At 38.3% G+C, this 26,763-nt stretch overlaps 1 protein-coding gene and 1 long non-coding RNA gene across 3 annotated transcripts in view; one reads left to right on the forward strand and one right to left on the reverse strand.

Moving 5' to 3' along the window:
- The window catches only part of ANKEF1 (ankyrin repeat and EF-hand domain containing 1), a 98,612-nt gene that overhangs the window by 64,520 nt on the left and 7,329 nt on the right, over positions 1 to 26,763 (reverse strand). The gene's annotated exons all lie outside the window — the stretch shown is intronic.
- LOC111769958 (uncharacterized) lies at positions 4,214 to 9,968 on the forward strand. Its single transcript, XR_002802797.2, has 2 exons — positions 4,214 to 4,458; positions 8,937 to 9,968. It is a non-coding gene; the product is annotated as an uncharacterized lncRNA (long non-coding RNA).

Here is a 26,763-nt window from a genome sequence, read left to right on the forward strand (position 1 = left end):
ATAGCGTCTAATTAAAAGCAATAGTTCCCCCACCCCAATCTATTTTATTTTCTACCCGGAGACTCTGTTTAAAAATATTACTAAGGACTTTTTCATGAACACAAAAGAATATGCTATATAAATATGGAAAGTAGGAAGAAACAAAACATACCATGGCTAAAGAAAAAGAAGTCTGCTTCACTGCTGGACTCTGTGTATTTCTTCCCCATACTACATCCTCCCTCTCCTGTCTCCAGAAGTAACGACTATTCTGCATTTTGTATTTATCACCCCTTGTCTGTTGAAATGTGTTGCTTCATGTAAATGCTTCCCTTAAAAAAATGTGTATTTAGTATTGCATATTTTGAGAATTTATAAAAATCGAGTAGAATAGTATGTACTGTTTTGATCATTTTTTTCCTTCCAGTATCTTATTTTTGAAATGTATCTTTGTTGATATGTTTAATTATTGTTCCTTTATCTTAACAGCTGTATACTATTCCATTGTATTATCATTCCACACCCCTTTTAAATCAGTTCTACTATTGATGGACATTTGGGATGTCTCCAGTATTTGCTATTATAAGCAATGCTGCTATGATCGTGCTTGTACGTGTCTTTAGATGCACAAGTTCAGGAGTTTCTCTAGAGTAAATGCCTAGGAGTGGAGTTTCTCGGTCATAGATTATTTATAACATCAAGATAATATTGTCTTGTTTTCCAAGTGTATATGTAGCAATTTAGACTCCCACCAGCAGTATGTGTCCTAGCCAAAACTTGGTTTTGTCACACTTTAAACTTTTTGCCCGTCTAGTGGTGTAAACTGGTATTTCGTGATTTTATTTTGCATGCTCTGATTATTGATTATTTGTCTGAGAGTTTGATTCCTTGGAGATACTCGAGTATAACTTTATTCACCCTCAAGTTCTTCCCACATAACCCTCTTAGATTATTTTAACTGAATCTGGGCACCGTTTCTTGAATTACTCTTTCTTGGTGTGGGCAAAGCCTCACCTTTGAGTTTGATTTATTGACCTAGTGGGGTTTGGCGATGATGAGCAAGTCACTCAGGTTCCTTGGGTCTGAGTTTGTAAAATAGGAATAATAGAAACTGCCTTTACAAGCCATAAAAGAAGTAGGCGTAACAAATAATCTCATCTTGGCTGTGGTGGACAAGCGTGACTGGTTCTTGGGGAAGGCTTCTGTAGATGAAGGGTTCTGAGTCTGTATCACAGGTCAGTGACGGAGTTTTGCAATGATAGTCTTCCTCATTTTGGAGACAAAGTTGATGTCAATGGCAGCACTATTTAACTGTGGAAAAAGTGCCTAAAGTTATTTGAGGATTTGGTAAATTTTGGAAGAAGCATCTAGAAGACTGAAGGGAATAGATTAGTAATGTGTAAACTGTGCTTGGATTTGTCAGAACTGTTAATGCAAATATTTTGAATAGAAGTTGGGTAAACCTTTGTAGTTGAATGAGACCCTGGAAATAAGCAAAGCAGTCTGACTCACTCTCCCAACTTGATTTTAGGGAAATTTTTTCCCTGATAGGCTACTCTCTAGTTTTATAAAAACTCTTTGATTTTATGAGCAGGTAGCTGCTGCTGAAAAGTAACTTCACAATGATGATCATATTTGATTTCAAACTTTTTGTAGCCCGGGGAGGCAAGTTATGCCAAGCTACTTAAATACTAGCTTCCTGTTAATGAGGGGGCAGGCATAACATGGGTAAAATTTTAGAAATCCCACAGATTAGTAAATAGACACAACCTTTCCCCTCTTTCGCCAGAGATCTTAAAAACACTGCAGAGTTCTTAACTTGAACTTTATTTTATTTTGCCCTAAGCCATTTGGCAGTACAGCTGTCAGAACTTGGGCAACACAATGAAAAAACAGGAGAAAAGAGCATCAACAGTTCTATTGCTTAAAATAAAGTTAATTGAAAAGCGACAGAAAAGTTTATGTAGTTCTTACCAACACGAACTCGGAGCCAGACTGATGGTTGGGATACGTTCTCCACCGTTAATCTAACTTGTGCTTCCATCTTTATCTGGTATTAAGTAAAATTTTATCTTTAAGTTACAGCTATGCAAAAAGGTTGTACATTTACAACTTCTTACAGTCTCAGGCTTTCTGCAAAATGCTTGGTAAATAAAAGTGGTTCTATTGAATAGCTTCACACCTCTTTATAAAAATTGGCATTAAAATCCAGTAATAAACTTTAGCTACCAGAGCCCTTAAATTCTTATTTACTAGCTGAAAGGCAGCCCATAGAGTAGTTGTTTCATAGCAATAACGATATTAATTAATTTAAGTGTGAAAATAAGGGAAATATGAATTAGTAACTGGTATGGCATTCCAGTGAGTGATGGTATATTTAATTGGAAATAAAACTTGTTGAATCATTATGGATCATTTTGTAAGACTGAGGCAAAGTTAATAGCATTTGTTGTTCTTGTTATCTTCACAAATACTTACAAAATTCATCTCTTATAATGCCCATGAGTTAGTATTTTTTCCCTCTAAAAGTACGTAAATCTTTTAGGCTGCCTCTGTGTTTTGAGGAAGGCTATTTGCTATTTTGCACTGCATATTTATTTTGAAAATTATGTATTGTACAAGTAAATGATGGATTGATAACAGATATTTACTTGTTTCTTTCCACAAGGAAAATGAAAATGTGTCAAATGGCTTTGAAATGGGAAATAAATAGTTGACAACATAGAGCACTGCTTACTACTTCCATTAAGGACTTTCGTATCGATTCTTTTATATTGTAGCAATTACAAAACACCTCTCGAATGGATGAATGTTGAGCAACCACTCCTTTAGAACATGAGCAGTTTGCAGATAAATCGATTTACATGAGGATCTGTACTTTTCTCTGGCTTACAGTAAAGCCTTCTAAGATCACATGGGAAAATTTTTGTGAATCTGAAATAAACACCTCAAAAGTTCTCTTGCTCCTGAGGATGTTTTCAGTATTTGTAGGCTACTGTCATATTATTCAGATTTCCTGTATACTTGGCTATTTTTAAATTTACTGTATCAGTCTAATTCTTAGAATATATTAAATCTCTCACAGTAAGTATACTTTTTATCAAGTTCTTCTTATATCTCTAGTAATTTTTAGTGCCATACTGTTTGTGCATATAGATTTACGACATCTGATTCCTGGCTTTTGCTTTTTATTGTTACATAATGTCTCTCCTTTTCTTAGGTAGCAGCCATAACTTTTAATTCATCCTGGTCTAATATTAATTTCTTTTTGTTTGCCTTGCCGCCAATCTCTTATTTTTAAACTTTGATTATCAATTTGTTTACAAGTATGTTTCTTGTAAATGCTAAATAGCTAGACTTTTCTACTATTTAATCCAATCTGTTGATGAGATAATCTAATCTATCAACATTTAGTGTAACAAGTGATATACTTAATTATAGTCTTTAATCTTATTTATTGGTGATTATTTAGTTTACTCTGCCATGACCTCTTTTTTCCTTATTTTTCTGGTTTGCTCGAATTCCTCCTTATTAACTTGGGAAACCTGATGAACTTTTCCATTTTAATTTTTCCATTAGTAATCACCCTCCACTTTCAGGCACTAATAATCTATTTTTTCATTTTATAAGAATAAGAGAGCTTTTCCCCACTTATCTCCAGAAGCTCTGTTCTCCCAATGCTTTCCCCAATCTGAAAAGAACACCTTCATTTCCCCACTTTACTCCTCCACTCTAAGATCTTGGGGATGATTTTACATCTCTCCAAAGAGTTGGTTCCAACTCTTGAGTTTCACCAAGATGATTTAGAACTTCTAATTCCAGACAATTATTATACCATCACTGGCAGTATGAGTCTTCCATGTCAATGCCTATGACACATTCCCTTTTTCATTGAAAGGCAGTTTCACTTGTAGTGATGAGCTTGGGCACTTGAGTCAGACTACGTGGTCTTGTGTCTCAGCTCCCCTGCCAGCTAACCATAGAAACTCGGGCAAGTTAAATAACTTTTTTGTGCTTCAATGTAAAGAATAACAACACTGTGGTAGTTTAAAATGTCCACACGTTCTTTGCTCCTTCCCTCAAAAAAGTGGAGCCTAATTCCCCTCCCCTTGCTTGTATGCTGGATTTAGTCTCTTGCTTCTAATGACTAGAATAAAGTGAAGGTTACGGTGTGTCACATCTGAGATGAGATCATAAAAGATATTGTGGGTTATGAATCTCTCTCAGAATGTTCACTCTGAGGGTTCCAGCTGCTATGTCATAAGGACACTCAGGCAACCCCTTGGAGAGGCCCATGGGAGGAGGAACTGAGGCCTCCAGCCAACAGTCCTGTGAGTGAGTCCTCTAGGAAGCGGATCCTTCAGCTGTAGTGAAACCTTCAGGTGCCTGCAGACCTGGCTGACATCTGGACTTCATCCCTCGGAGAGACCCTAAGCCAGCACCAGTGTTCCCAGATTCTTGACCCACAAAATGTGTGAAGTAATGACTGTTTGTTGTGTTAAGCCACTAAATTTGGGGGTAATTTGTTATATAGCAAAAGATAACTAATACACTCACTTCCCAGGGTTGTGATTTGGAATGAATAAGATAGAGCACGTAAAGAACTTCGCTGTTATTTTTATTATCTGATCCAACAGCTTGTGTTGAAAGATTCTTTCCTCATCCCCCTTTTTTCTTCATTTCCCTATCTTGACACTTCTGTCTGGGTCATTTGTTTGCAGTTAGAGTTTTGTCTCCAGGATTTTCCACAGTGGGCTTCATGGATGCCGGATTCTCTGAATCTTTGTATAGCTGCCCATATCTTTATTCCACCCTGACCAGTGAATGGTATCTTGATTGTGTGTTGAATTTTTAGGGTAGGTCCTTTCCCCTCAGCACTCTATAAATGTTATTCCACTACCTTCCAGCTTCTCCTATTTTCTTCTAGTAGATAGTTATTCTACTGTCATCTAGCAGATGATGTCTGTCACTAGATAGCTTTTCCTTTTTACTTTGTATGTGAATTATTTTTTTCCTTAAAGTTTGTGGTATTTTCCCCTTCCTTCTCTAAATTTTGGAATATAACCAGGATATATTTAGGTTGGTATCTTTTCTTATCAATTCTGCCTGGAATTCAGGAAGATATTTCAATCTGCAGACTTTGGTCTTCAGCTCAGAATAAATGTTATTTTATCATTTGTTTAATTGTTGCCTCTAGTTTCTGTGGACACTGAAAGCCCAAAAACTGGTAAGGCAGTGCTTCTAAAACTTTACAATGCATAGGAATTACCTAGGAATCTTGTTAAAATGCAGATTTAGAGTACCTGGAAGGCTGGTACCTGCCAACGAAGGGCATTCTGTTGCAAGAAGGTAAGTTAGTAATAAAATATATGTGTGTAAAGTTACTTATAATACACACTTATGATATACATCAGGCTTTTTTCTCTTCAAGATCATACCTTAGCCTAGATGACCCATGGCTAGGATAAATGGAGACTGTCACAAAATGATTGATTTGTTCCTCTCTCACTCCCAACCATGCCACAGGAGGTACAAATAGGAGGTGGGGGAGAGAGAAATAATCTGGAGGAGCCAGAGTTTAGGCAAGATAGTTTGGTGCCTGAACACTTCCTAAATTCAAGTGGTCAGGCAGAGCAGAGGCCTGAACATAAGACTTTTTGAAGTTTGCATGGATGCCGGACCATATTGATGGTACCTCTGTCTCATCTGGAGATACTGAAGGCAGGAGATTTCATGCAGGATCTGAGCCAACAGGACATGATGTGGTTGCAGGGTAAACAGAATCACCCACCCTCTCTTCATTCCCCTAAGGTCTCAGAGGGCAGCAAATATGATCCCACAAGTTTCTGCATTTCCAAATGGGAGATCTCTAAGATCAGCTGAGGGGCAGAGGCTGTGAGCTAGCCTGATAGTGACAATGGAATAATGGGACACACCCCATAAAGGGCGTGTGCATGATCTGTGGGATCCAAAGGAAATTGCAGCTGAGATAAGGCTGGCGGTCCAGCTATTTTGAAGCCAGCACATCAGTAATAACTAAAAAATCAGACACTCCCTATCTGCCCAGCACCTGGGCAGGACAAGCTGATGACTCCAGGAGTATAAGACAGCATGGGCCAACTCTTTCCACCAAGAAACCATCAGTCACCATCACTCATCCAAGCAGATTCTATTTTCTCCCTTTCCTCTGTTCTCCTTCCCACCAGCACACACCAGTGATGAACAATGTGCTAATACTGATAGTACCTGGATTTCATTGACTAATTACTTGTGACAGCTATTATAATAACAGAATTAGACATAAAATCCTAGATTGGACTAGATTATTGAAGAGGAAAATAATTTTCCCATCACCAAGTGAGAATGGGACCTTTACAAAGAATCGTATAATTGGTTATGAAAAGGGTGACTACGTATCAATGGTTTGAGGGACAACCTGGTTTACACCTTGTGTTCAAGCTTCATCATTAGGAAGTACTGTAACCATCTGACCACAGGGAACAAGCCTCAGGATAAAAGCCACCAGCTAGGGCTAGCAGAATGAATTCCAAGAACTTGCGAACTTTAATTAACTTGAATTAATTTGAACCTGCCCTACCTCTGACTTCATACTAAATGAGATAATAATTCCTCCAATTTTTAAGCCATTTTGAGATGTCTCTTACAGCCACAAACATCCTAACTGCATAGCATCATTTGATACCCAACCAATGTTCATCAACATTTGATACATTTGTTAAATAAATCTTTTGATGTCTATCTCTTCTATGTAATGTAAATATCATCTGAATATCCATCCAAAAATTATAGCTGGTCTGTAAAACTAATATATGGCCTACATTAATTGATAATTATTCCTTCTCAAACTTCTTGTACTATTCCATATATAAGCAGAGTAAACCTACATTGTTATGTTAACTAGACAAAGCATAGCTGTGAAACCAGGAAGTTACTGTTCATTGTACATTTATTTCAATTACAGAAAGAGCTAAAACCTTTCTCTCCTATTTAACACTTCTCTAGAAAAGCAATTGAAATAAACTGGTACAATTCTAAAACGATTTGCACACTATGTAGACCAGAGTATGAGGACGTACCTACAGAAAATAAAGGCACAATTGTTCTAGAAATTAGATCTTCATGAAAAAACAAACTTAAATGATTGACTAACCTCAAGCTGATTAGATATTTTTATTAAATGCATCCTTAGCCAGTGCTTCTTTTCATGGCTGCAATAATTAAAATATATTACATATTCAAATCAGTAATTGAATTTGGTAAAAGAACATGCTCAGCTCTGTGAAGACTTGAATAAACAGAATTCAAGTACCATTTCTTCGTACTTCATAGCACTTGCCTCATCTTAGTTTAGTGACTGCTCTGTCTTGTACTACAGGAAGATTTTATTTTCACTTCGTTTTAGACTATTCATAGGTTCATATAGGTGGGTCATAGGCTGCATCTAGGTATGAAATGGACTGGGAGTTTGTTAACTACACAAGATGAGAGGTAGTAGAGACACAGTCCAATTCGTTTTGCATGCTTTCGGTCATATTTCCCACTGCTCTGTCTGGATTTGCCAGTAAGATCCGTGACATTATTTTCATTTCATATGACTAAGCAGTAAAATGATTATTGCATTGAGAATTTTGTTTGTTTCTCTGTGCTAAGTTCTTAAAATAACTCGTGTTCAAAACAGTGAAGGAAGACTTCTTTTTATAAAACAGTTTGGAAAGGAAATTATTACTGTGTTTTATGTTGCTATTCTCAATATTTTAATGATTTTAAAGTATCTTTCAAACATTTTAGGAAGATCATTTAGGAAAAAGGTAGAAATAATACATTCATATTGTGTTAAACCGTGACCATTTTTTTTTCTCTTGAATTCCTTTTGAAATTATCCTTACGCATCTGGTGGTACAGAAAGATGAATCCAATAGAGTAATATAATGGGGCAATATGAATTTGTGTTCTAGTTCCTGTTAGTTGCATCCTTGTTTGAGTCACATTTAGAAGAGATCCGACCATGACACAAAGCCAAGACAGCAGATAAGGGTGATGGCAGATAACAAGATTTAGATCTCGGTCTTCAGTGCATTATCATTTAACTTTCATTGGCATCACAGCAATTCACTCTTCATTCATTTTTTCCAGAGAGTTTTGAATAATTGAACAATTTTAAACATAATCTTCTGTGCAAAAGGATATTTATTCATTGACTCACTCATTTAAGAAATCATTATTAAGTACCTATTATATGCCAGGCACTGTTCTAGACACTGGAGATACAGCAGTGAACAAAAGAAATAAATTCTCAATTCTTGTGGAGCTCATATACTAGTAGGGGGCAAGCAATATATGCAAACCAACAAACAGAAAAACATACAATAAGTCAGGAAATGATAGGTGCTATGAAGAAATGTAAACAATGGTAAAGGTCACATCAAATGCTGAGTGGGTACTGATATATACAGGTTGACAAGAGAAGGCCTCGCTGAAGAAGTGACATTTGAGAAGTGAGGAAGTGGGCCCAGTGGATTCTAAGGGAAGAATATTCCTAATAGAGGTAATAGTAAGTCCAAGATTCATCTTCTTGGCAGGTCAATAAAACAGAAGGAGTGTGCTATGGCTGGAACACAGTGTGTGGGGGTGAGAGACGGCCACCTCATATAGGTGATAAGATAAGGACTTTGGCTTCTAACCTGACAGGGGACATCATTGGAGGGATTTGAGCAGAGCAATGGTAGGATTTTACTTAGGATTTAAAAGGATTGCTCTGGTTGCTCTGTGGAGAAGAGATTTGGAAGGCAGCAAAAGTAGAAGTAGGGAGAGAAGTTAGGTAAATGCAAATACCCAGATGAGAATTGATGTCTTAGACTAGGACGGTACGGCAGATTGATTTCATTTGATGGGCTCAATTAACGGCCTTCCCGTTTCTTCTTTTCTCTTGAGCCTAGCTTGCCTCCTGGAAGATGACAAACCATGTGGAACAGAGCCAATCCTGCCAGCTGAGGCCAATTTACATCAGCCAACTGGCAGCTTCTCATCATGTAATTGAGCCCCAGTCAAGACCAGAAGAGCTGCCTAACTAAGCTGAGCGAGACTGGCAGAACTTCTCAACTCATAAACTCACAAATTTAGGGGTAGTTGTGACACAGAATTATGGCTTTATTGTATGCACTGTATTTATTGTACTGCATTATACAGATGGCAATCAAGGAGATGGTGAAAAGTCAGTGGATTCTGAGTATCTACAGATAGAAGAACCAATTGGCTGAGTGAGAGAAGTTGCATGACTCCAAGGTTCTGCCCTGGACCACTAGAAAAATGAATATGGATAATAGAGGTGGATATTGAATCCAAATTGAATCTTTGGTCAATATATTGTGACACATTCAAATGAAAATCATAACATAAAAATTGTCCCGAATGTATATAGTTTTGTAAAGTAGTTCTGCTCTTCCTGAAGGGAAAACTAAAAAATAAGCATGACTTTGGCTAGAGACACAGAGAAATAGAAAACCTGCTTCTCATAGTCATTCTGCTAGAGGAAATATATCAAAGTCATGCAGCCCAATTGTTTAATTTAATAACCAGAATTTGGATAAATATTTCTCCATCACTTGTGGAACTGGACTCTGGTAGATGCTGACCCTTTACCTGACTAGTGCATGCCCCCCAGCTGCTGTGACTGCTACTGCTAATAGCTCGCAGTTGCCCATTCTGAGCACTGCCTTGAGCCGGTGGGGCCCGCATCCCAGGAGATGCCCAGGAGGATGCAATCCACCACTCATGCATCAAATGAGCAGTGCAGGGTTAACAGCTGGTGCCATTCACACTCCAGAGCTCCTCCTGTGATCAGGCTGAGGCTAGATTTCAGTTACATCCCTGTGGCTGCTTAGCTCCCTTCCCTGGCGCTCTTCTGCTTTCCTCAGTCTCTTACAGGTCTCCCCTGAGAGCATTCCCTCAATAAATCGCTTGAACAAGAATCTCTGTTTCGTGCTTTGTTTCAAGGGAAACTGAAATAAGACACAAGGCATCAGTCAAATTGCCAAGTACTCCTAGGCTATTGCTATCATAGGAAGACAAGTATTTTTATTATTTTTTATGTTCAGACAACTGACTTTATTGTCAGGACACATGAGCATATCATCAGTCTCATGGACATGTTGAAGAAACATGCAATGCGATGTTTTCTATGTTTAATTGAATGATACCAGAGAAAGAAACCATCTTTACAGTTTTCTGAAAATAGATTTTATTTATCAAGGCAATAATTGTTAGCAGAAATCTTAGAATGTTTATTACATCGTAAATTGTTAGTAACTTGGACTGATGGAAAAAGTTAACCTGAATTAACGGTAAAGAAATGCAAGTATTAAATGTCCCTAGCTTGGTGGCTTTTTACCAAAATGTTCACTTCATCTTTGGAAAGCATCGTGTTAGCAGCCTTTTGTACAAATATGGTAATTTGCACATTGATTTTTTATAAAATGATTGATGTGAAATTTGGAAAAAAAGAAAATGAGTATTAAATATACAGAAAAGGATTAATTTGAAGAAGACTTACATGTAAATATCATTTTAACCAACTCCATGGGATTCCTAAGTTCTTTAAACTGTATTTTGTTTAATTTGTTTTATCAACAATTGTTTGCTAAAAATATATCACTAGAGAGAATATACTGTTATGATTATAAATGTTGTGTTGAATTTGACCTGTAGCTGCATCTATGTATAAAAATGTTAGACCTCACAGACTCCATTCTGAATCATACTTTGTATTATTTATGACTGACTCTGAAATATATAGTCCATAAAATTAAATGGTATATTTGGACATGATAGAAATTTAGAATTATCTGATGTACAGCCAAAAGAGTGAGATGCTAGAGAAATCTAGTCCAATTCCTACCTTATTCAGTTGGGGAAACTGTAAGTTAGAAAGATTAACTGATTATTCCAAAGTCACGGAGGTAATTAGTGTCATATCTGGAACCAGAAAGCAAAACAGGGTCTAATAAACATATTTAGTATAAGATATAACTGTTTAATTGTAGCTATTATTGAAAAAAAGAACAAAAAATACATTGAGAATGAAATGGAGAACTGACAATTATTTCAAATGGCTTACATCCACATAATTCAGACAGAAGCCAACATTGTAGTTTACTCATAAATTAAATGGATATTTAATAATAGTTTTCCATTGCATAGGAATTAACACAGAAAATCCTAGTTATATTATCTAGTTGCTTCCTCTTATTTAAAATCATTTAATTTACTCAGTAAGGTAGTATCTTTGGTCCTTCTGCCATTTTCTGTAACTATGATGTCTCAAGTCACTTACTGGAGAGCCAGCAGCTATATGGGACAGAATTGGGCAGTGTTGTGTGGAATGTCACTTGGGTTGAGTTTGTTGAATACAGCAGCACTTCTCAAACTGTTAACATGTGTAAGAATCATCTAGAGGTCTTGCTAAAAATGCAGATTTCAAAATGCCAGGCCACAAAAATGACATTAAGAAACAATTCCATTTACAATAGCATCAAAAAGGATAATACATTTGGGAAAAAGTTAACAAAAAAACATGCAAGACTTGTAACTGAAAACTACAAAACATTGTTGACAGAAATAAAAGAAGATCTAAATAAGTGGTAAGGAATCCCATGTTCATGGATTGAAAGACTTAATATTGTTAAGATGCCAATACTCCCCAAATTGATCTACAGATTCAAAACAATCCTTACCAAAATCCCAGCTATCTTTTTTGCAGAAATTGACAAGCTCTTTCAAAAATGCATATGCAATTCAAGGGACCCAGGATGGCCAAAATAATCCAAAATTGAACCTCTACCTCACAACTTATACAAAAAATTAACTCAAAATGATCAAAGACCTAAATATAAGAGATAAAACTATACAACTCTTAGCAAAAACCTAAGAATAGATCTTCATGACCTTGGATTAGGCAATGGTTTCCTAGTTATGGCATCTAAAGTGAAAGCAACCGAAGAAAAGATAAAGTATGTTTTCATAAAAACGTGTGCATTCACTATCAAGAAAGTGAAAAGACAACCCATGGAATGGGAGAAAATATTTGCGAGTCATGTATCTGATAAGGTTCTAGTATCCAGAATTTATAAAGAACTCCTACAACTCAACAATAAAAGACAAGTGACCCAATTAAAAATGGCCAAAGGATTTGAATTTTCTTCTCCAAAGAAGATACACAAATGGCCAAGAAGCACATAAAAGAAGGTCAACATCATTAGTTACTAGGAAGTGCAAATCAAAATCACAATGAAATACCACTTCATACCCACTGGGATGGCTATAATCAAAACATGGACAGAAAGAAGTGTGGGTGAGGATATGGAGAAATTGGCCTGTTATACATTGCTGATAGGAATATGAAATGGGGCAGCTGCCTTGAAAATAAGTTTAGCAGTTTCTCAAAAACTTAAACTGCCATATGACCTAGCAATTCCACTCATAGGTATGTATCCAAGAAAACTGAAAACATATTTACACAGAAGCTTCTTCACAAGTGTTCTACATGAGTGTTCATAGTAGCCAAAAGATGGAAACAACCCAAACAGTCACCAACTGGTAAATGGACAAACAAAATGTGGTTTATCTATAAAATAAAATATGATTCAGTTATAAAAAGGAATAAAGTACCGACACATACTATAATAGGGCTAAACTTTAAAAACATTATTTTAAGTGAGAAAAGCCAGACACAAAAGCCAAATATTACAGGATTCCATTTATATGAAATGTCCGGAATAGGCAAATTCATGGGGACAACAAATTAGTGGTTGTCTAGGGGATAGAGGAGGAGAAAACGAGAAGTGACTGCTAATGGGCCCAGGATTTCTTTTTGGAATAATGAAGATCTCTGGAACTAGAAGTGTTGATAGTTGCACAATGTCATGAACACACTAAAAAACCTGCCGAATTGTACACTTTAAAAGGATGAGTTTGATGGTATGTGAATTACATAAATGAAAGCTTGCGGTGGGGCCTGGAATTCTGATTTTCTAAAGTTCCTGGGTAACACTCATGCTCCTGGTTCACAAATCACACTGGGATAACAAGGGTTTGGAGAACTCCTTCCAAGGTCTGGGTGGGGCATATAGCATTTTGCTTCTGCACCTGATATTAGTGATGTGTAGTTGTTTTTTGCTGGAAAGGGAAGTCCTCTTATATTTCCACTGTTAAAGTAGTAACTCGGAACAACAGATCTTGGGTCAACGTGTGATATATATATCTCACAAAGTGACATAGACCTGCCTCCTTAAGATGGTATGTAGGCCACACATCCTAGCACACCACCCACTCCTGCCCTCTGAGGGTCAATCAGAGTGGGTTCTGGCAGAATGCGCATGAGGGATTTTGCATCTGGGAAACTAGACACCATGTTGAGAACTGTATCAAGCAGGACTCTACCATGGAAGCTAACAGTTCAAAGTGTAACCGAAAGTTCGGTCTCTGAACCCGATGCCAATCCAAATCACGAGAACAGAGTCTTGAGTGGAAGAGGAAAGGTTTTTACTATGCCAGGCACAGGGAGCAAAGCAAGGGCTCATGCCTCAAAAATTGCTAGCTCCCCGATGAGGAATGGGTAGGGATTTTTATTTGGGGTTTCGGGTAGGGGAGGGGGGAACATGTAGCTTGTGCAGCTCGGTGCTTTCCCTCCAGCCTGCGTTTGGCCTTGAGAGGCTGCTTGCAGCAAGGCGGGGGGAGGGTGAGATAGGAGGATGGCAGGTGGGCATCCTTCGCCGTTGTCTCATCTTCTTGTTTGAGGCAGGTTTGAGTGCTGGGAGTCGAGGAGTTGAGGTCTGGGAAGCCTCCGCTCCTTGATACTCTTGAGACAGCGTCTTTCCTGGCAAACTCAAGGACACAGGATTAGCTAAACTTTAGTGTGCCTCCAACTCCAGGCCACCTGGGCTTTTAACAATTTGTAACTCCCATTTAGTTGTAAAGCTCAAAGAGTCCAAGTTTAAAGAAACAGGTATTTACATATGTGTGGAGCTAGAGAAGCAGGAAAGGGGGTGGTGGGTTTTAGTTTTAACCCCGTATACGCTGGGTTCAATGTGGGGAACTGATATCAGGGCTGATGTTAAGAGCCTGTAACAAAAGTATTTAACACAGAGACAATTCTACTGGCGATTGGTTGCACAGGTACTGAGTAAACTGAGATGCCAAATGGGATGATGATATAGCCCAGAATTTACTAACAGTATAAAACAGTATACTAACACTCCTTGGCTGGAGGGTCAAAGGGAAGAGGCTATATTAACAAAATCTATGGGCCAGGTCATACCTAGGAAATTGAAAGCACAGTGAGTCTGTCTCACTGTCTGACAGGAGCTAGAGACACAGAGGGGACACAGCTGGAGGCACCACACAGGCCAAAAGAGAGGGGGAGAAACACCCTGCCTTCTCCCTTTCTCCCACCCTCCGTGTCAGTGCAAGCCACTATAACAAAAATACCATAGACTGTGTGGCTTACACGACAATTCTGCAGACTGGGAAGTCTAAGATTATGGTGTGGGTCCATTTGGTTGCTAGTGAGAGCCCTCTTCCTGGCTTCCAAACAGATGCCTTCCTGCTGTATCCTCACCTAGCAGGAAGAAAGCTCGTCTCTCTCCTGCCTCTTCTTATAACGGCACTAATCCCATTTATGAAGGCTCCACTCTTATGACCTAATTATCTCCCAAAGCCCCACCTTAAAATACTATCACATTGTGAATTAGGACTTCAATATATGAATTTTGAAGGGACACAAATATTCACTCCATAGTACTCCAGGATCCCCGGAAAGGCCTCCCACTAGCTGCAGACCATTGAAAACCAGCGGACAGGAGCCTGAAAACGACAGCCTATGAGAATCAGCCTTCTCAAATGCACAGAAGGAGGGAAGGAGAGAATGAAGTGGAGTGAAAATGGACCAAAGTGGAATAAGAACTTAAACGAAGTGTAAAATTGTAATTTATCATCATAAATGCCAAGGAGTGACAAAAACAAAAGGTCTGGTTGAAAAGCTATTACCCTCCATGCTTCCCAACTTTGGCTGCACATTAGAATCACCTGAAAAGGTTTTTTAACTCCCCTGCCAAGGCTGCACCCCAGACTAATTACATCATAATCTCTGGGGGTGGGCCCCAAGCATCAATGTTTTTTAAACCACCCAGGAGATTCCAACACTCAGCCAAGGTTAAGAATCACTACTCTAGAAAAAGAGGTTGGGCAGATAATATTTCATGTAGCTTACTATTAGGAATTATGATAAAAGGGGGCATCATTTTTCTATTAGCCTTGTATTGCAGTAGCAAAATAACTCAAGCACGAGAAGAAAGGAGGGAAATAAGAAGGACAGACAAGGAAACTTCATAAATGGGGTCATTTTTATAGTAAATGTAACACTTTAGAAAGACGTCTAGGAGAGGAAAACATTGAGTGGGCAATCTTGATCAGAAGGGGCTCTTAAAAGGGAGGGTCTGATTAGGGAATAGGAAAGCATCAACATTAGCAAGTGGAACTGAGAGAAGTTAAGGTCATAAATCCAAGAGAAATTAGACAAATCAGCTGGACACTGCCGATAGAGCTGCAAAAAAGAAAAGAGGCAGGACTGGGGTTGGGGTTGCATTATTTTGACCACAAACTGAGAGGATCCAAAAGCACAACAGAAAAACTAGAGGTAGGATCCAGTCAATAAGCACAATGCTTGTGCCACTTCTGGTTGCCCAGGCAACAGGAGCCCTTTCCTCATGCTAATAACAGTATAATAAGGAAAACTACATGCAAATATAGTCACGAATAATTAGAGGTGGAGTCACACATGTCCAGGGAGCTTCCTTTGGGAAAGGCTAGGTAGGAATTGGGGTGGGATTTGGGTGAGAGGTTGATGTATTTGATTTACATGTGAAAGCAGGAAGTTGAGGTCTCTGTAGATGGTGATGGGAACACAGGTGGCTACTTCTCCCTGTCCTGTCTTGATGCACTGTGCAGTTCACGGGGGAATGAAAATCCAGACAGCCACGCCCAGGCTGGCTCTCCACTCAGGAAGTGGAAACACTGATTTTTGATGTAGGAGGAAAAATCACAATTTACAAAGTTCACCCTGCCCTTCTTGAAATATGTAAATGCTGTTTTTTGTTTTGTTTTTACGCAGTTGTCCTGTCTCCCTAGTTACTGAAAAGTTCTAGTTTTATGTTTAACATTTTAGCATCTTTTAATATTGTGAAAGGTTTATCTTCACAAATTATCTTTGATGTTTGAAGATACTTTCAAGTACTTTTCACATATTAGGAAAGAAATTTAAATAAAATATTTTACTTCTTAAAGTTTCTTTTTCAGTGATTAAAGCAGAAATCAAGATGCTTAATGTTTTAGAACAATGCTTCTCAAACTTTCTTATGCACAAGAATCGCCTGGGGATCTTGTTACAGATTCTGCTCGTCTGAGGTGGGGCCTGAGATGCTGCATTTCCTACCAGGTTCCCAGATCCTGCCATTGCTGCTGGTCCAAGGACCTCACCTTGAGTAGCAAGATTTTAATCCATCATAGTAGTTGCTGGGAAATATAAATGGTAATTTGGTAGTTAAATTAACCAAATATAATGTTTTCGTTTCATGAAATTTTTCCATTTCTGGAAACAATTTTTGTCAGATTTTTCTTTTCTACATTACACAAGTAATGCATAGTTATAAAAAATTTACCAATTATAGATATAAATGTAATAAAAGCAAAAATCCATCTTCATTCTCCATCTTTCTCCTCCCTCAACTCTTTCCTCTGTGGATAATAAATACTTTCGTATACTAAACACTGTGTATATATAAATTTTCAAAAGGGAGTAGCCTGATGAATACTTTGGTATTTACTGAGAACTTTTACAATGCCATAATAATGCTACATAATAAATTCACCTAAAAATTTACCACAAAATTCAGTGGTTTACGGTAAGCATCTGTCCTCATGCTTGATTTTCAGGTTGACTGCTATGGCGTCATCTAGAATAGGCTTCATGGGCAGCTCTCCTTCAGGCTCCATGTTCCAAGATGGAAGCACCTGCTGGGATTGGGTTCAAGTTGGAACCAAGTTTTATTCTGGGGCCAAGGCTAAAGGAGAAGGAGTAGCAGTTACTTGGGACATGCTTTTCTCATGGAGGCCCACAGTTGCCAAGAAGACATGCCCACCATTCAAGTTTATGTCTGCCAACATTGTTCAAAGGAAGTTACAAGGCCAAGCCCAGAATCAAGGGGAGGGATTGTTCACTTGGCACCGTGGGGCCATGGCAGAGGTTTGTATTTACAATTTTATTAAAAGGAAATGAAGAATTGGGGTGAATTTTTAATCTATGAAGCCACTGAGAGTCTTTCCTTTCTAGTTTCTCTTTTGTGCTCTGTCTGGCCTTCTTTCCTCAGTGAAATCCACTGCATTCATGCCAAGTTTTCACACATTGTCATCTGGTTTTTCACCAGAAAACATCAGATGGAGAAAGAGAGGGTCAAAACTCCCCTCATCTTTGAGTGACTCCACCTTAGTGATGGTCCAGAGCAATGACTAGTACAAGAAAATCAAAAACTCCCCTATGGTTTCCACGTGTTCACATGGGAACAGAACCGAGCGCTTGTTATCTAACATGGTTCAGTGAGGTCCTTCGTTTATAGGCCAGAGCCATGAATATGTCGGTTTCTTTCCCAATTTGTTCTTCAGTCACAGCAAAGGGGATTTTTATTAAGGGCATCTAATGCCATTCTAAAGTTTTTGTCTACAAAGTGTAATAAATAATCTCAGTTTCTAAACTAATTTTAATTGTCTCTAATCCTTTACTAATTAACTATGCTTCTTTCCACCCAGATGCTAGAAGGAGGTTGTTGCTCTTGTTTTCTTTGTGTTGGGATATTTTGCCCATAGCAAAACGATCTCAGAGTGTATAGTAGAAGCTACTGATGTCCCAATCTACATGCCCTCAGTCAACTTCTGGATTCACTGCTGTAGTACACCCCAGCCCCTCCACCTCAACCATCCACACCTCTCTGCTTGCTTTTCAGCCTGGGGGCTTTCTTGGCACCAGAAGAGCTTTCTCTGCCTCCATGCAAGCAGCTTGGAATTCCCAGTAGCAACCTTCAACTAATGAGCAACTGGAGCCTGTGGTCCAGACACCCCAGCTCTCCGTCACTCAGTGGGGTACATTCCCAGAAAGATTCTGACACCAGTAACCTGCTCATGCACACACACTTCCCGGCTGCCTTTCCTTCCCTACCTCACTCCTCATTCTTTTGCAGCACTTCCTGGGGTCACCTCCCAAACAAACAACTTGTACCCACATCCTTGCCTCAGGGTCAGCTTTTCAAGAAACCCAAACTAAGACAGGTTATGAGCAGAAAAAGCTGAGAGCTTTCTCTAAAATGCACAAAACTCGGAGCACCTAAAGCAATAAAGTAACTGAATTTATGTGCAGATAAAAATGGCTGGCAGATGGCATTGCTCTTCAGCTGGCAATTTAAAATAAGTAGCAACTAAATACCAAAAACGTGAACAGAGAGAAAGAAAAACTCCCACCCAGGTGTTGGTCTGTGTTTGAAGCACAGACAAGGTGGAGTTTGGCCCTAGGTAAAGGCAATGCACCCGATGTCCTGGCTTCTTCTCCTCCCCAGCTAGTTTCTCTCTCTGGCTGCCCCTTGGTTGAGTACCCCTTTCTCTGACTATTGTCCGGAAGGGATGGGTATGATCCTGTGCTCATTATTTCCAGAGCAGACAGATTTGCATTAGACTCATGTGCTTCTAAAAGCTGGTGACAGCCCCCTCTTGTGCCCTGGGTCACATCCTCTTGGTATGCCTTTTTATAGTAACTAGCTTGGTGGAGGTGTCACCTGACTGCACCCCACGTCAGCAGCAGCACCTATCTCTTGCTTCCTGCCCTGGAGCTGCTCTGCTGCTCTCTCTCAAGATGCCTTCTGGAAACCATTCAGCTGTTGGGCATGTGCAGTCCTGGAAGGGCAGGGTCCTGAACACCCTGTTGGGGCAACTCTTGACCAATGGGAGAAGAAAGCTGATGCGTAATCTCTTGCTTGTCCTTCTGGTGGACAATTTTGAGGTGTGTTCCATGCAGCTCCTCAGAGCACCCCCTAGAGGACTGAGCCCCAATTGCCCACAGTGGTGTTTAGCTTGATAACTTTTCAGTCTCTGGCTCTGGTTTCTTGAGACAGAATTGCCTAAAGTAAACTTCCAGCATACACACTCTGTGTCCAGCTCAGCTTTCTGGGGAGCCCAGTGCTGCTTAGCTACACATTCCAGAATGCCCAGCTTCCCCCGTTTCCCCTTTTCCAATGGCTCCTCATACACCTCCCAACCCAACTGCTCTTATGACACTGTCATGGCTTCCAATGAACAAAGGTGGGAGTGTCTAAAAACTAGAATTTGGCTGCTGATTAACTACTCTTAAGGAATTAACCATATGTGAACAAAGATATGAACAAACATTTAGGACTCTAACTTCTGGACCTTCTTGTTGAATTTTTAGGATTCTGGTAAGCTCATTTCTCAGCTGATGTTCCACCTGTATTCATTCTGCCTTTCCTTGAAATGTACAGTATTGGGCCAGCCCCAGTGGCCTAGTGGTTAAGTTCTGCGTGCTCTGCTTCAGCGGCCTGGGTTTGGTTCCCAGGTGTGGACCTATACCACTTGTCCATCAGTGGCCATGCTGTGATGGCAGCTCACATACAGAAAGAGGAAGATTGGAAGTGGATGTTAGCTCAGGGAGAATCTTCCTCAGCAAAAAAAAAAAAGAGAGAGAGAGAGAGAGAAAGAAAAAAAGAAATGTACAGTATTTATATCTGTGGCTGTGGATTTTATGGGGGTTTGTTGATTCAGAAAAGTGTTTATTAATATTCACCGCTCTTGAATAGGCACAATTGAGAATGCAGAGCAGCTGAGATGCTAAAGTTTAGGGATAATCTAATAGGAAACGGGAAAAACTTTACAAATAACCAAAGCGAGTAAAATAACAGAATGTGATAAATATGACAAAGTATTGACAGGGTGTTAATGGTGGAGAGAGAAGTTACGTCTGGTCAAAGCCAGAAGGAAGCATAGACTTCACACTGTTCCTCAATCAGATTGTGGAAGATGCTCCGCTTGGACCACACTGAGACCAGCAAAAGCAATGGTCGGTTTTGCCACAGTGGCAAAAAAGCTCGCTTTTGATTGGCTAAGGCATTTTGAAAAAACATTTTCAATTTGACTCTTGGACATTTTGGTGGCTCTGGATAGTTCAAGCTCCGAAGACATTTCAACAAGTTTTAGTACATGGTGTTGAACACCATTTTTATCCTCTCCAAGGTTGAGCTTTTAGAGTTATGACATCTATCTTTACTGAGGTTGTAATGTCATAATACATGCATTTTTGAAGCATTGTGATTCTTCATGCCTGCTGGGTATTTCTGCTTGTTTATGAGAATTTCACTGGTATTCATGTGTAGATGGCGGTTTGACCTAGAAAGAACAAAACATTAAAAACAATAATTACAGAATTCATGCCATCCCTAATTAACTATGTTTCATTTTCTAAGAGCTACAGATGTTATATTACTCATGGCAGTCTGTTCACATATTATTTATGTCACACAAATAGGATGTTTTTAGCTTGAAACACTTAAGCAAATTCTGTGTGTTTCTCTAAATTAAAAAAGCAAGTATTGGGGTATATTAACCATTTTCTGTGCCTATAAAATGACGAGCCAAGCTAGCTAAGGTCTAAAGCCTTCCTAAAACAGAGTCTGGTCTTCAGGCCATCAGCATCAGCATCACCTATGGGCTTTTAGAAATGCAGAGTCCTGGGCCCCACTCCAGAACTACTGACTCAAAGCCTGCATTCTAACAAGATGTCCAGTGACTCATGAACAGTGTAATGTTTGAGAATCCTGATCTACTGTTTTCTAGAGCTAAAATTCTCCAAGGTTTAAGAGCTAACTTTGGCCTTAATTGCAATAATGTCTGACACACAGGACAGTCTCAAGACACCTGGTGACCGTGGTACTTGGCTTTTAGAATAAGTAAATATATTTTAAAATATTTGTTTCTAGTAAAGATATATTTTGCTCCTGCTAAAACAAGCCCAGTTATAGATTTAAAGGATCCTTAATTAACTATGGTACATTTTCCGTGCTCTGATGATTTATGTACTCCTGATTCACACAGGGCAAAGTTTTAGGTTTTAGAAACTTAGAACCACGTTACTAGTCACATACTGGGTACATCTCTTCGAGAGTAAAAGAACATTTTTCATATCTGCCCAAATGAGAAATGTCCAAATAGTATATTCAATGATGCTCAACCATATTCAGAATTTTTTAAACTTTTTTTAAAGATAAAATTTTCCACCCATCAGATTGAGTAATAAATGGCATCATAACTCGAGGGTTTTGGAAGGGGAAACTAGCCTGATGTACAACTGGTGAGGATATGAATTAACTCTAGGCACTGAGTGAAGAAGAGAGGAAACGAAAAATGTATAAATAAAAGTCCTGCCCATGAAAAACAGCAAGAGCAAAGGCAGGGAGGAATTAACACTCACTGTGTGCAAACTGGAAATAGAACGCGAACCGTGCATTGTTCTTCAATGTCAAGTTACTGATAAGCCATACGGTGTCTATTTGGCTTGTTTAAAATGTACTTTCAAATATAAGAAACGAAACAAATTGTATTTCAACTAACTTCCGTCTTTCTGAACGAGGAAACTGCCCTTTCTAATCCCCTATTGTAGAGGAAACAAACAGGTTTGATCAGTAACTATCCTGTTGGTGTAATAAGCACGTCCAAAAATAGTGAGTACCAGATCAAATAGTGTTAATATTCAATTGTGTTAAATAGCCTCATTTGGATATTTTTCCCGAAATAAATCTAACATTGAAAAACAAACATACACAAACATAATGCATTTTAGAACTGAGTGATGGCCAGTGGGATACCTGGGGAAATGTACTAAAAGATGAGGCTGCAAAGATAACTCTGGTGCAGGCCAGCCTGGATGCTCTGAGAGGTTCTCTGCCCAGCCATGGGTCCGTTTTCATGCAGATGCCCTGTTATGGGCTCTCCCCTTCCCTGCCTTGGCTTGGCTGCTGATCCCTTGCTAGCTGCTTTTCCATTAGACTTAGCCCATCCCTTGCTTCCAGATGAAGCTTGCCCGTAATCGGGTCTCTGGGCCCTTTTCCTCGACTCTCCGCCCACCACCACACTCACCTGACTCCTTGATCTCCAGCCTGTGCACCCTATCCACAGTTGTCCCTTTTATCTTTTATTTTTTGTCATTTGAGTCAATACAAAGAAATACATAATCTCTTTTCCCAATGAACCCAGAAGATTAAAAAAAGTGAAATACAGGTATGACTAGAAAATTCAGACAGTTCTGAAAGAGATGAAACGGAAAGTGAAATTCTCTCCTTTCCCTACAGATCTCTTTCCTCAAAGGGTACGTTGTAATTAACTTCTTGTGATTCCTTCCAGGAAGGGTAATATGTAAATACACTATAGTCTCTCACTGGGGGTCGATCTTGTGAATTCTATTTCCAAGACAATCCTCAAGATGAGCAAAATTTTTCAAATTTATTTGCAGTTGCAAAATACTTTCTTTGGGTATTTTTAAGTTCCTCTCTGTTTTTGATTCTCCATTTTCAAATATTAAAATTGTGTTTTCTCCTTTTGTTGGTTAGATTCATCAGTAAGTTACCTGTCGTGTTGCTATTTTACCTCTAATTACTTGCTTTTTAGTCAATTCATCCACTATTTTTCTGTTTTCTAGTTCATTAATGTTGCCTTTATCTTTGTTATTTTCTTCCTTTTCTTAAGTATATTTTGTTATTATGTCCTGACTTTTGGTCTTCAGTAGTTAATTCTTTTCTTTTCATTCTGTCCTGTTATTTAGGTGGATATGTGAGGCCATGTATTTTTCTCTGCTAAATTTTTTTTTTTTTTAAAGATTGGCACCTGGGCTAACAACTGTTGCCAATCTTTTTTTTTTTTGTTTATTTTCTGCTTTATCTCCCCACCTCACCGTACACAGTTGTATATCTTAGTTGCAGGTCCTTCTAGTTGTGGGATGTGGGAGGCCGCCTCAACGTGGCCTGACGAGCGGTGCCATGTCCGCGCCCAGGATCTGAACCCTGGGCCGCTGCAGCAGAGCGCGCAAACTTAACCACTCGGCCACGGAGCCGGCCCCTCTGCTGTTAAGTTTTAATATTTATTATTTTAATTATAATAACTTTTTAAATACTCTGCAATTACAATTTTGATTACTTTTTTGATCTCAGATATTTTATGGGAGAAACATTACAAACTTCTAGGTAGTTGTAGTTTTTCTCCTTGATTTTGGTTATTATTTTTTAGTTTTATTTTGCATGTATGTGTGCACATCTAGAATGTAGTCTGTGCTATCTCTACTTTTTGTTCTAATACATGGAAAATTTTTTATAAATTTGAGTGATTAAAATAAAGTATATTTTTTGTTATAGGAATATGACATTTACTATATTTTTATTGCTCTATGTTCAATTTTTGTTTAGAATTTCAAATTCTTACATATCTATATCTATTTTGTTCCCTAGCAATTCTTACAGTTTATGGTTTATTTTTTGTTGTTACGGTATTTACTGGTTAAATTTTTTTTGCTATCATATTATTTAGGGTAAATATTTCTCTGGATTAAACTTTGCATCTTTCTGGTTTTGTCTCTTTCAAGCTTCTCTTCCTTAAATTTGAACTTCTGTGATATTAATATCACACCTTCAACTTTTTATTATTTTTCTGGTCCTGATTTGTTCATCCTTTAAAAGTTTACCCTTTCAGTATTTCTTTATATTATCTGTGTTTTACACAATATGTATTTTTTGCTGTTTACCCAGTCTATGATAATATTTTTACTCATTTTTATTTCTATACTGACATTTTTGAGAGAAAAGTTATATTTAGACTTAATTCTGTCATCTTAACGTCTTTTCTGCTTTCAATACCATGAGTTCAATTGAACCAGCTTTTAAATCTGCAAACTAATATTAATTTTACTAGATTTTTTTCGAATTTGGACCCTTCGATTTTTGGTATAGTCAGTGCTATTCAGGAAAATTATTTAGCTATTACTTTGCCAGTGGTAGGATCGGGCTTATAGTAACCTAAGGTATAGGACAAAAAGACATTTACAGGAGTTTCTGTGAAAATGTGCTTAATCCAACGAATTCTCCTGAAAGCTACAAAACCAATGTGGGTTTGAGCACATCTAGCATGAAAATAGTTTCTGCAGAAAAAACAAAAATAAAAACAAAAGCAAAATATACTTGGATCTAAAAAAAAAATGCATTATCAACATGAGTTAGAGCAACCCAGAAGCAGTGGTCAAGAATATTACTGCTCAAAAGTTTGTAGGTCAGCTGGTTGGGTCTTCAGATCTCAGCTGGCTCCCCATGCATCTGTGGCCAGCTGTGGGTCAGGTAGGCAGCTCCCCTGATCTTGGGTGGGCTCTCTCACGTTTGGGGTCAGCTGACTATAGGCTGGTCATGGCCTTGGCTGGGCAACTGGGTTCCACTCTACATGTCTGGCTGGTGCTATTCCCAAGGTGCTGGCAGGACTCCACAAAAGAGAGCAAAAGTTCAAGGTCGCCTGAGACCCAGGCTGGGAACTGGCTCACTCTCACTTCTGCCATGTTCTGTTGGCCTAACCATGTCCAAAGGTCAGCCTGGATTCAAGAGGTGAGTAAAGGGATGCAGCCACTCTGATGGGAGGATTTGTAAGGTCACAGTGCAAAGAGCCTAAAGGGTTGAAGAATGGAAACACTTTGACAATCAATGTTCCATATGTTACTACTTGGAATTAAAATCCTTTTGCACTCATATCCTCCAGCTCATGCACCCCAAGATTTCTTACGGGCTTGAGCATTATTCACTAAAAAGAAGACTATTTCATCACTTTTACAAAGGGGAATGAAGTCTATAGTGCAGCAATTCATTCGGGGGCACTCAGAATGTTTTATCCTATGCTCTGAGGTCAGCACTTCCACTTTGAAAGTTTGAGCCTGTCTCGACTCAGGGAGAACTGAAAATGTTTACCTAGCTACTTAGGAACTTTGCAAGAGCCTATGGTTTTCAGACTAAAAAAAAATTGGAGAAAATTATATATTCATATATTTGTGTTTATAAAACATTAGTATGACTTTAAAAAGATGGATTTTATATAGCTACTCACAGGTCTTATTATAGTCATGTCCCTTTTCAAGAATTGTTCTTTTTCTCTGAATGATTAATTGACATATGTGAGATTTGTGAGCATATAAACACAAATCCCACGATTCCACGAAAGTTACATTTACATTATTTTTAAAAATCCTATTATAAGCACTCTCGAGTGAAATAAACCTAGCTGTAAAAAGCATAACCCTTAGGAATAAAAAGCCTTTCCAAATATATTTGTCTAAATTTGGCAGGCCTATTTTAGAAACATGAGTCTTGTTTTAAAAGAAATCTGTGATTTCCTCCTTGAACTTGTCAACATTAACAGTGACATGAAATTACAGTGTTTCATAGAGATGTTATCTAGCAAAATGGGTAGGGAGCAAAACTTGAGATGAAAAAAATATCCAGAATGTATGCACTAGTCACTTTTTCTTATTCAGCAAACCATTCATATGGAAAGTGAAACGGAGAATTCTGGCAATTCTTAAATACTTTCAGTGCTATTTAATTGAATTAGTAAGCCTTGAGAGATATATTGGGATAATTATCACACATAATTAAAAGAAGGGAAAAATTACTTACTTCAATAAGTTATCTCCTTTGTGGTCAATATCTATTAGCTGCTATTATGAAATGAAAAATTTTGAAGCGATTATGGTATCCCAGATTATTAAACCAAATTTAAATGATTAGCTAATTGATTATTTTTATTATAATCTATTTCTGTCAGTGGTCTCTAAGAAAAATTAATTAATATAGGAATACAGTTAGCTACTTATCCATAAATTAAAAATTTTGCTCTGCTCTTAATGACACCTGGTTACTAACTAAGGACAAATCAAGTAAATAAACATAATGGAAGAGAACTAAAACCTACAGAGACTATAGTCTAGACAAATTATAAATAAGGACATCTATTTTCTGGTTAGTATTTCGAATTGTATTTCCATATTTTATCTCATTTAATCAACACAGCAATATATTTGTTATTTTGGACAAGTTTTACTAAATAAACTGTGGACTTGTGAGTTTACATGACTTGCCCAGGATCAGAGTCAGCCTATGGTGGATCCAGGATGTTGTCCACCCTAAAGACCCTGTTCTCTCTACCAAGACAGCACTGACTTCGGGCCTCGTCTATGTACACTTCTGGGGGAGCTGAGCCACCAGCAATGATGATGGAGGTCGAGGAAGGAATTCAAAGGACACCTGATGGTACAATTTCCAGCTTTGAAAAATGGCCAAAGAAAGGGTAGATTCCAAACACTTATTTCGAGCAAATGAGCCCAATCTCTGTTTCACTGGAGTCATGGAAAATCTCAAAAAGTAAAGCATGCGAATTTCAAATCCTCTATTAAAACTTCACCCTGACGATGTTAAGCCTGCGTTTGATTTCATAGTAAATAAGAACCACTTAATAATATTGATAATGTTATTGATTATGAAAGTTTTTATTCTATTATGTCTCGTGGGTATACTAAATTATTGTTCAGTATATATTCACCCACTTCATGACCTCCATGGAAGGAGTGTATTTCTTTGCCCCACT

This window comes from Equus caballus, chromosome 22 (genome assembly GCF_041296265.1).
Source record: "Equus caballus isolate H_3958 breed thoroughbred chromosome 22, TB-T2T, whole genome shotgun sequence".
NCBI classification, from domain to species: Eukaryota; Metazoa; Chordata; class Mammalia; order Perissodactyla; family Equidae; genus Equus; species Equus caballus.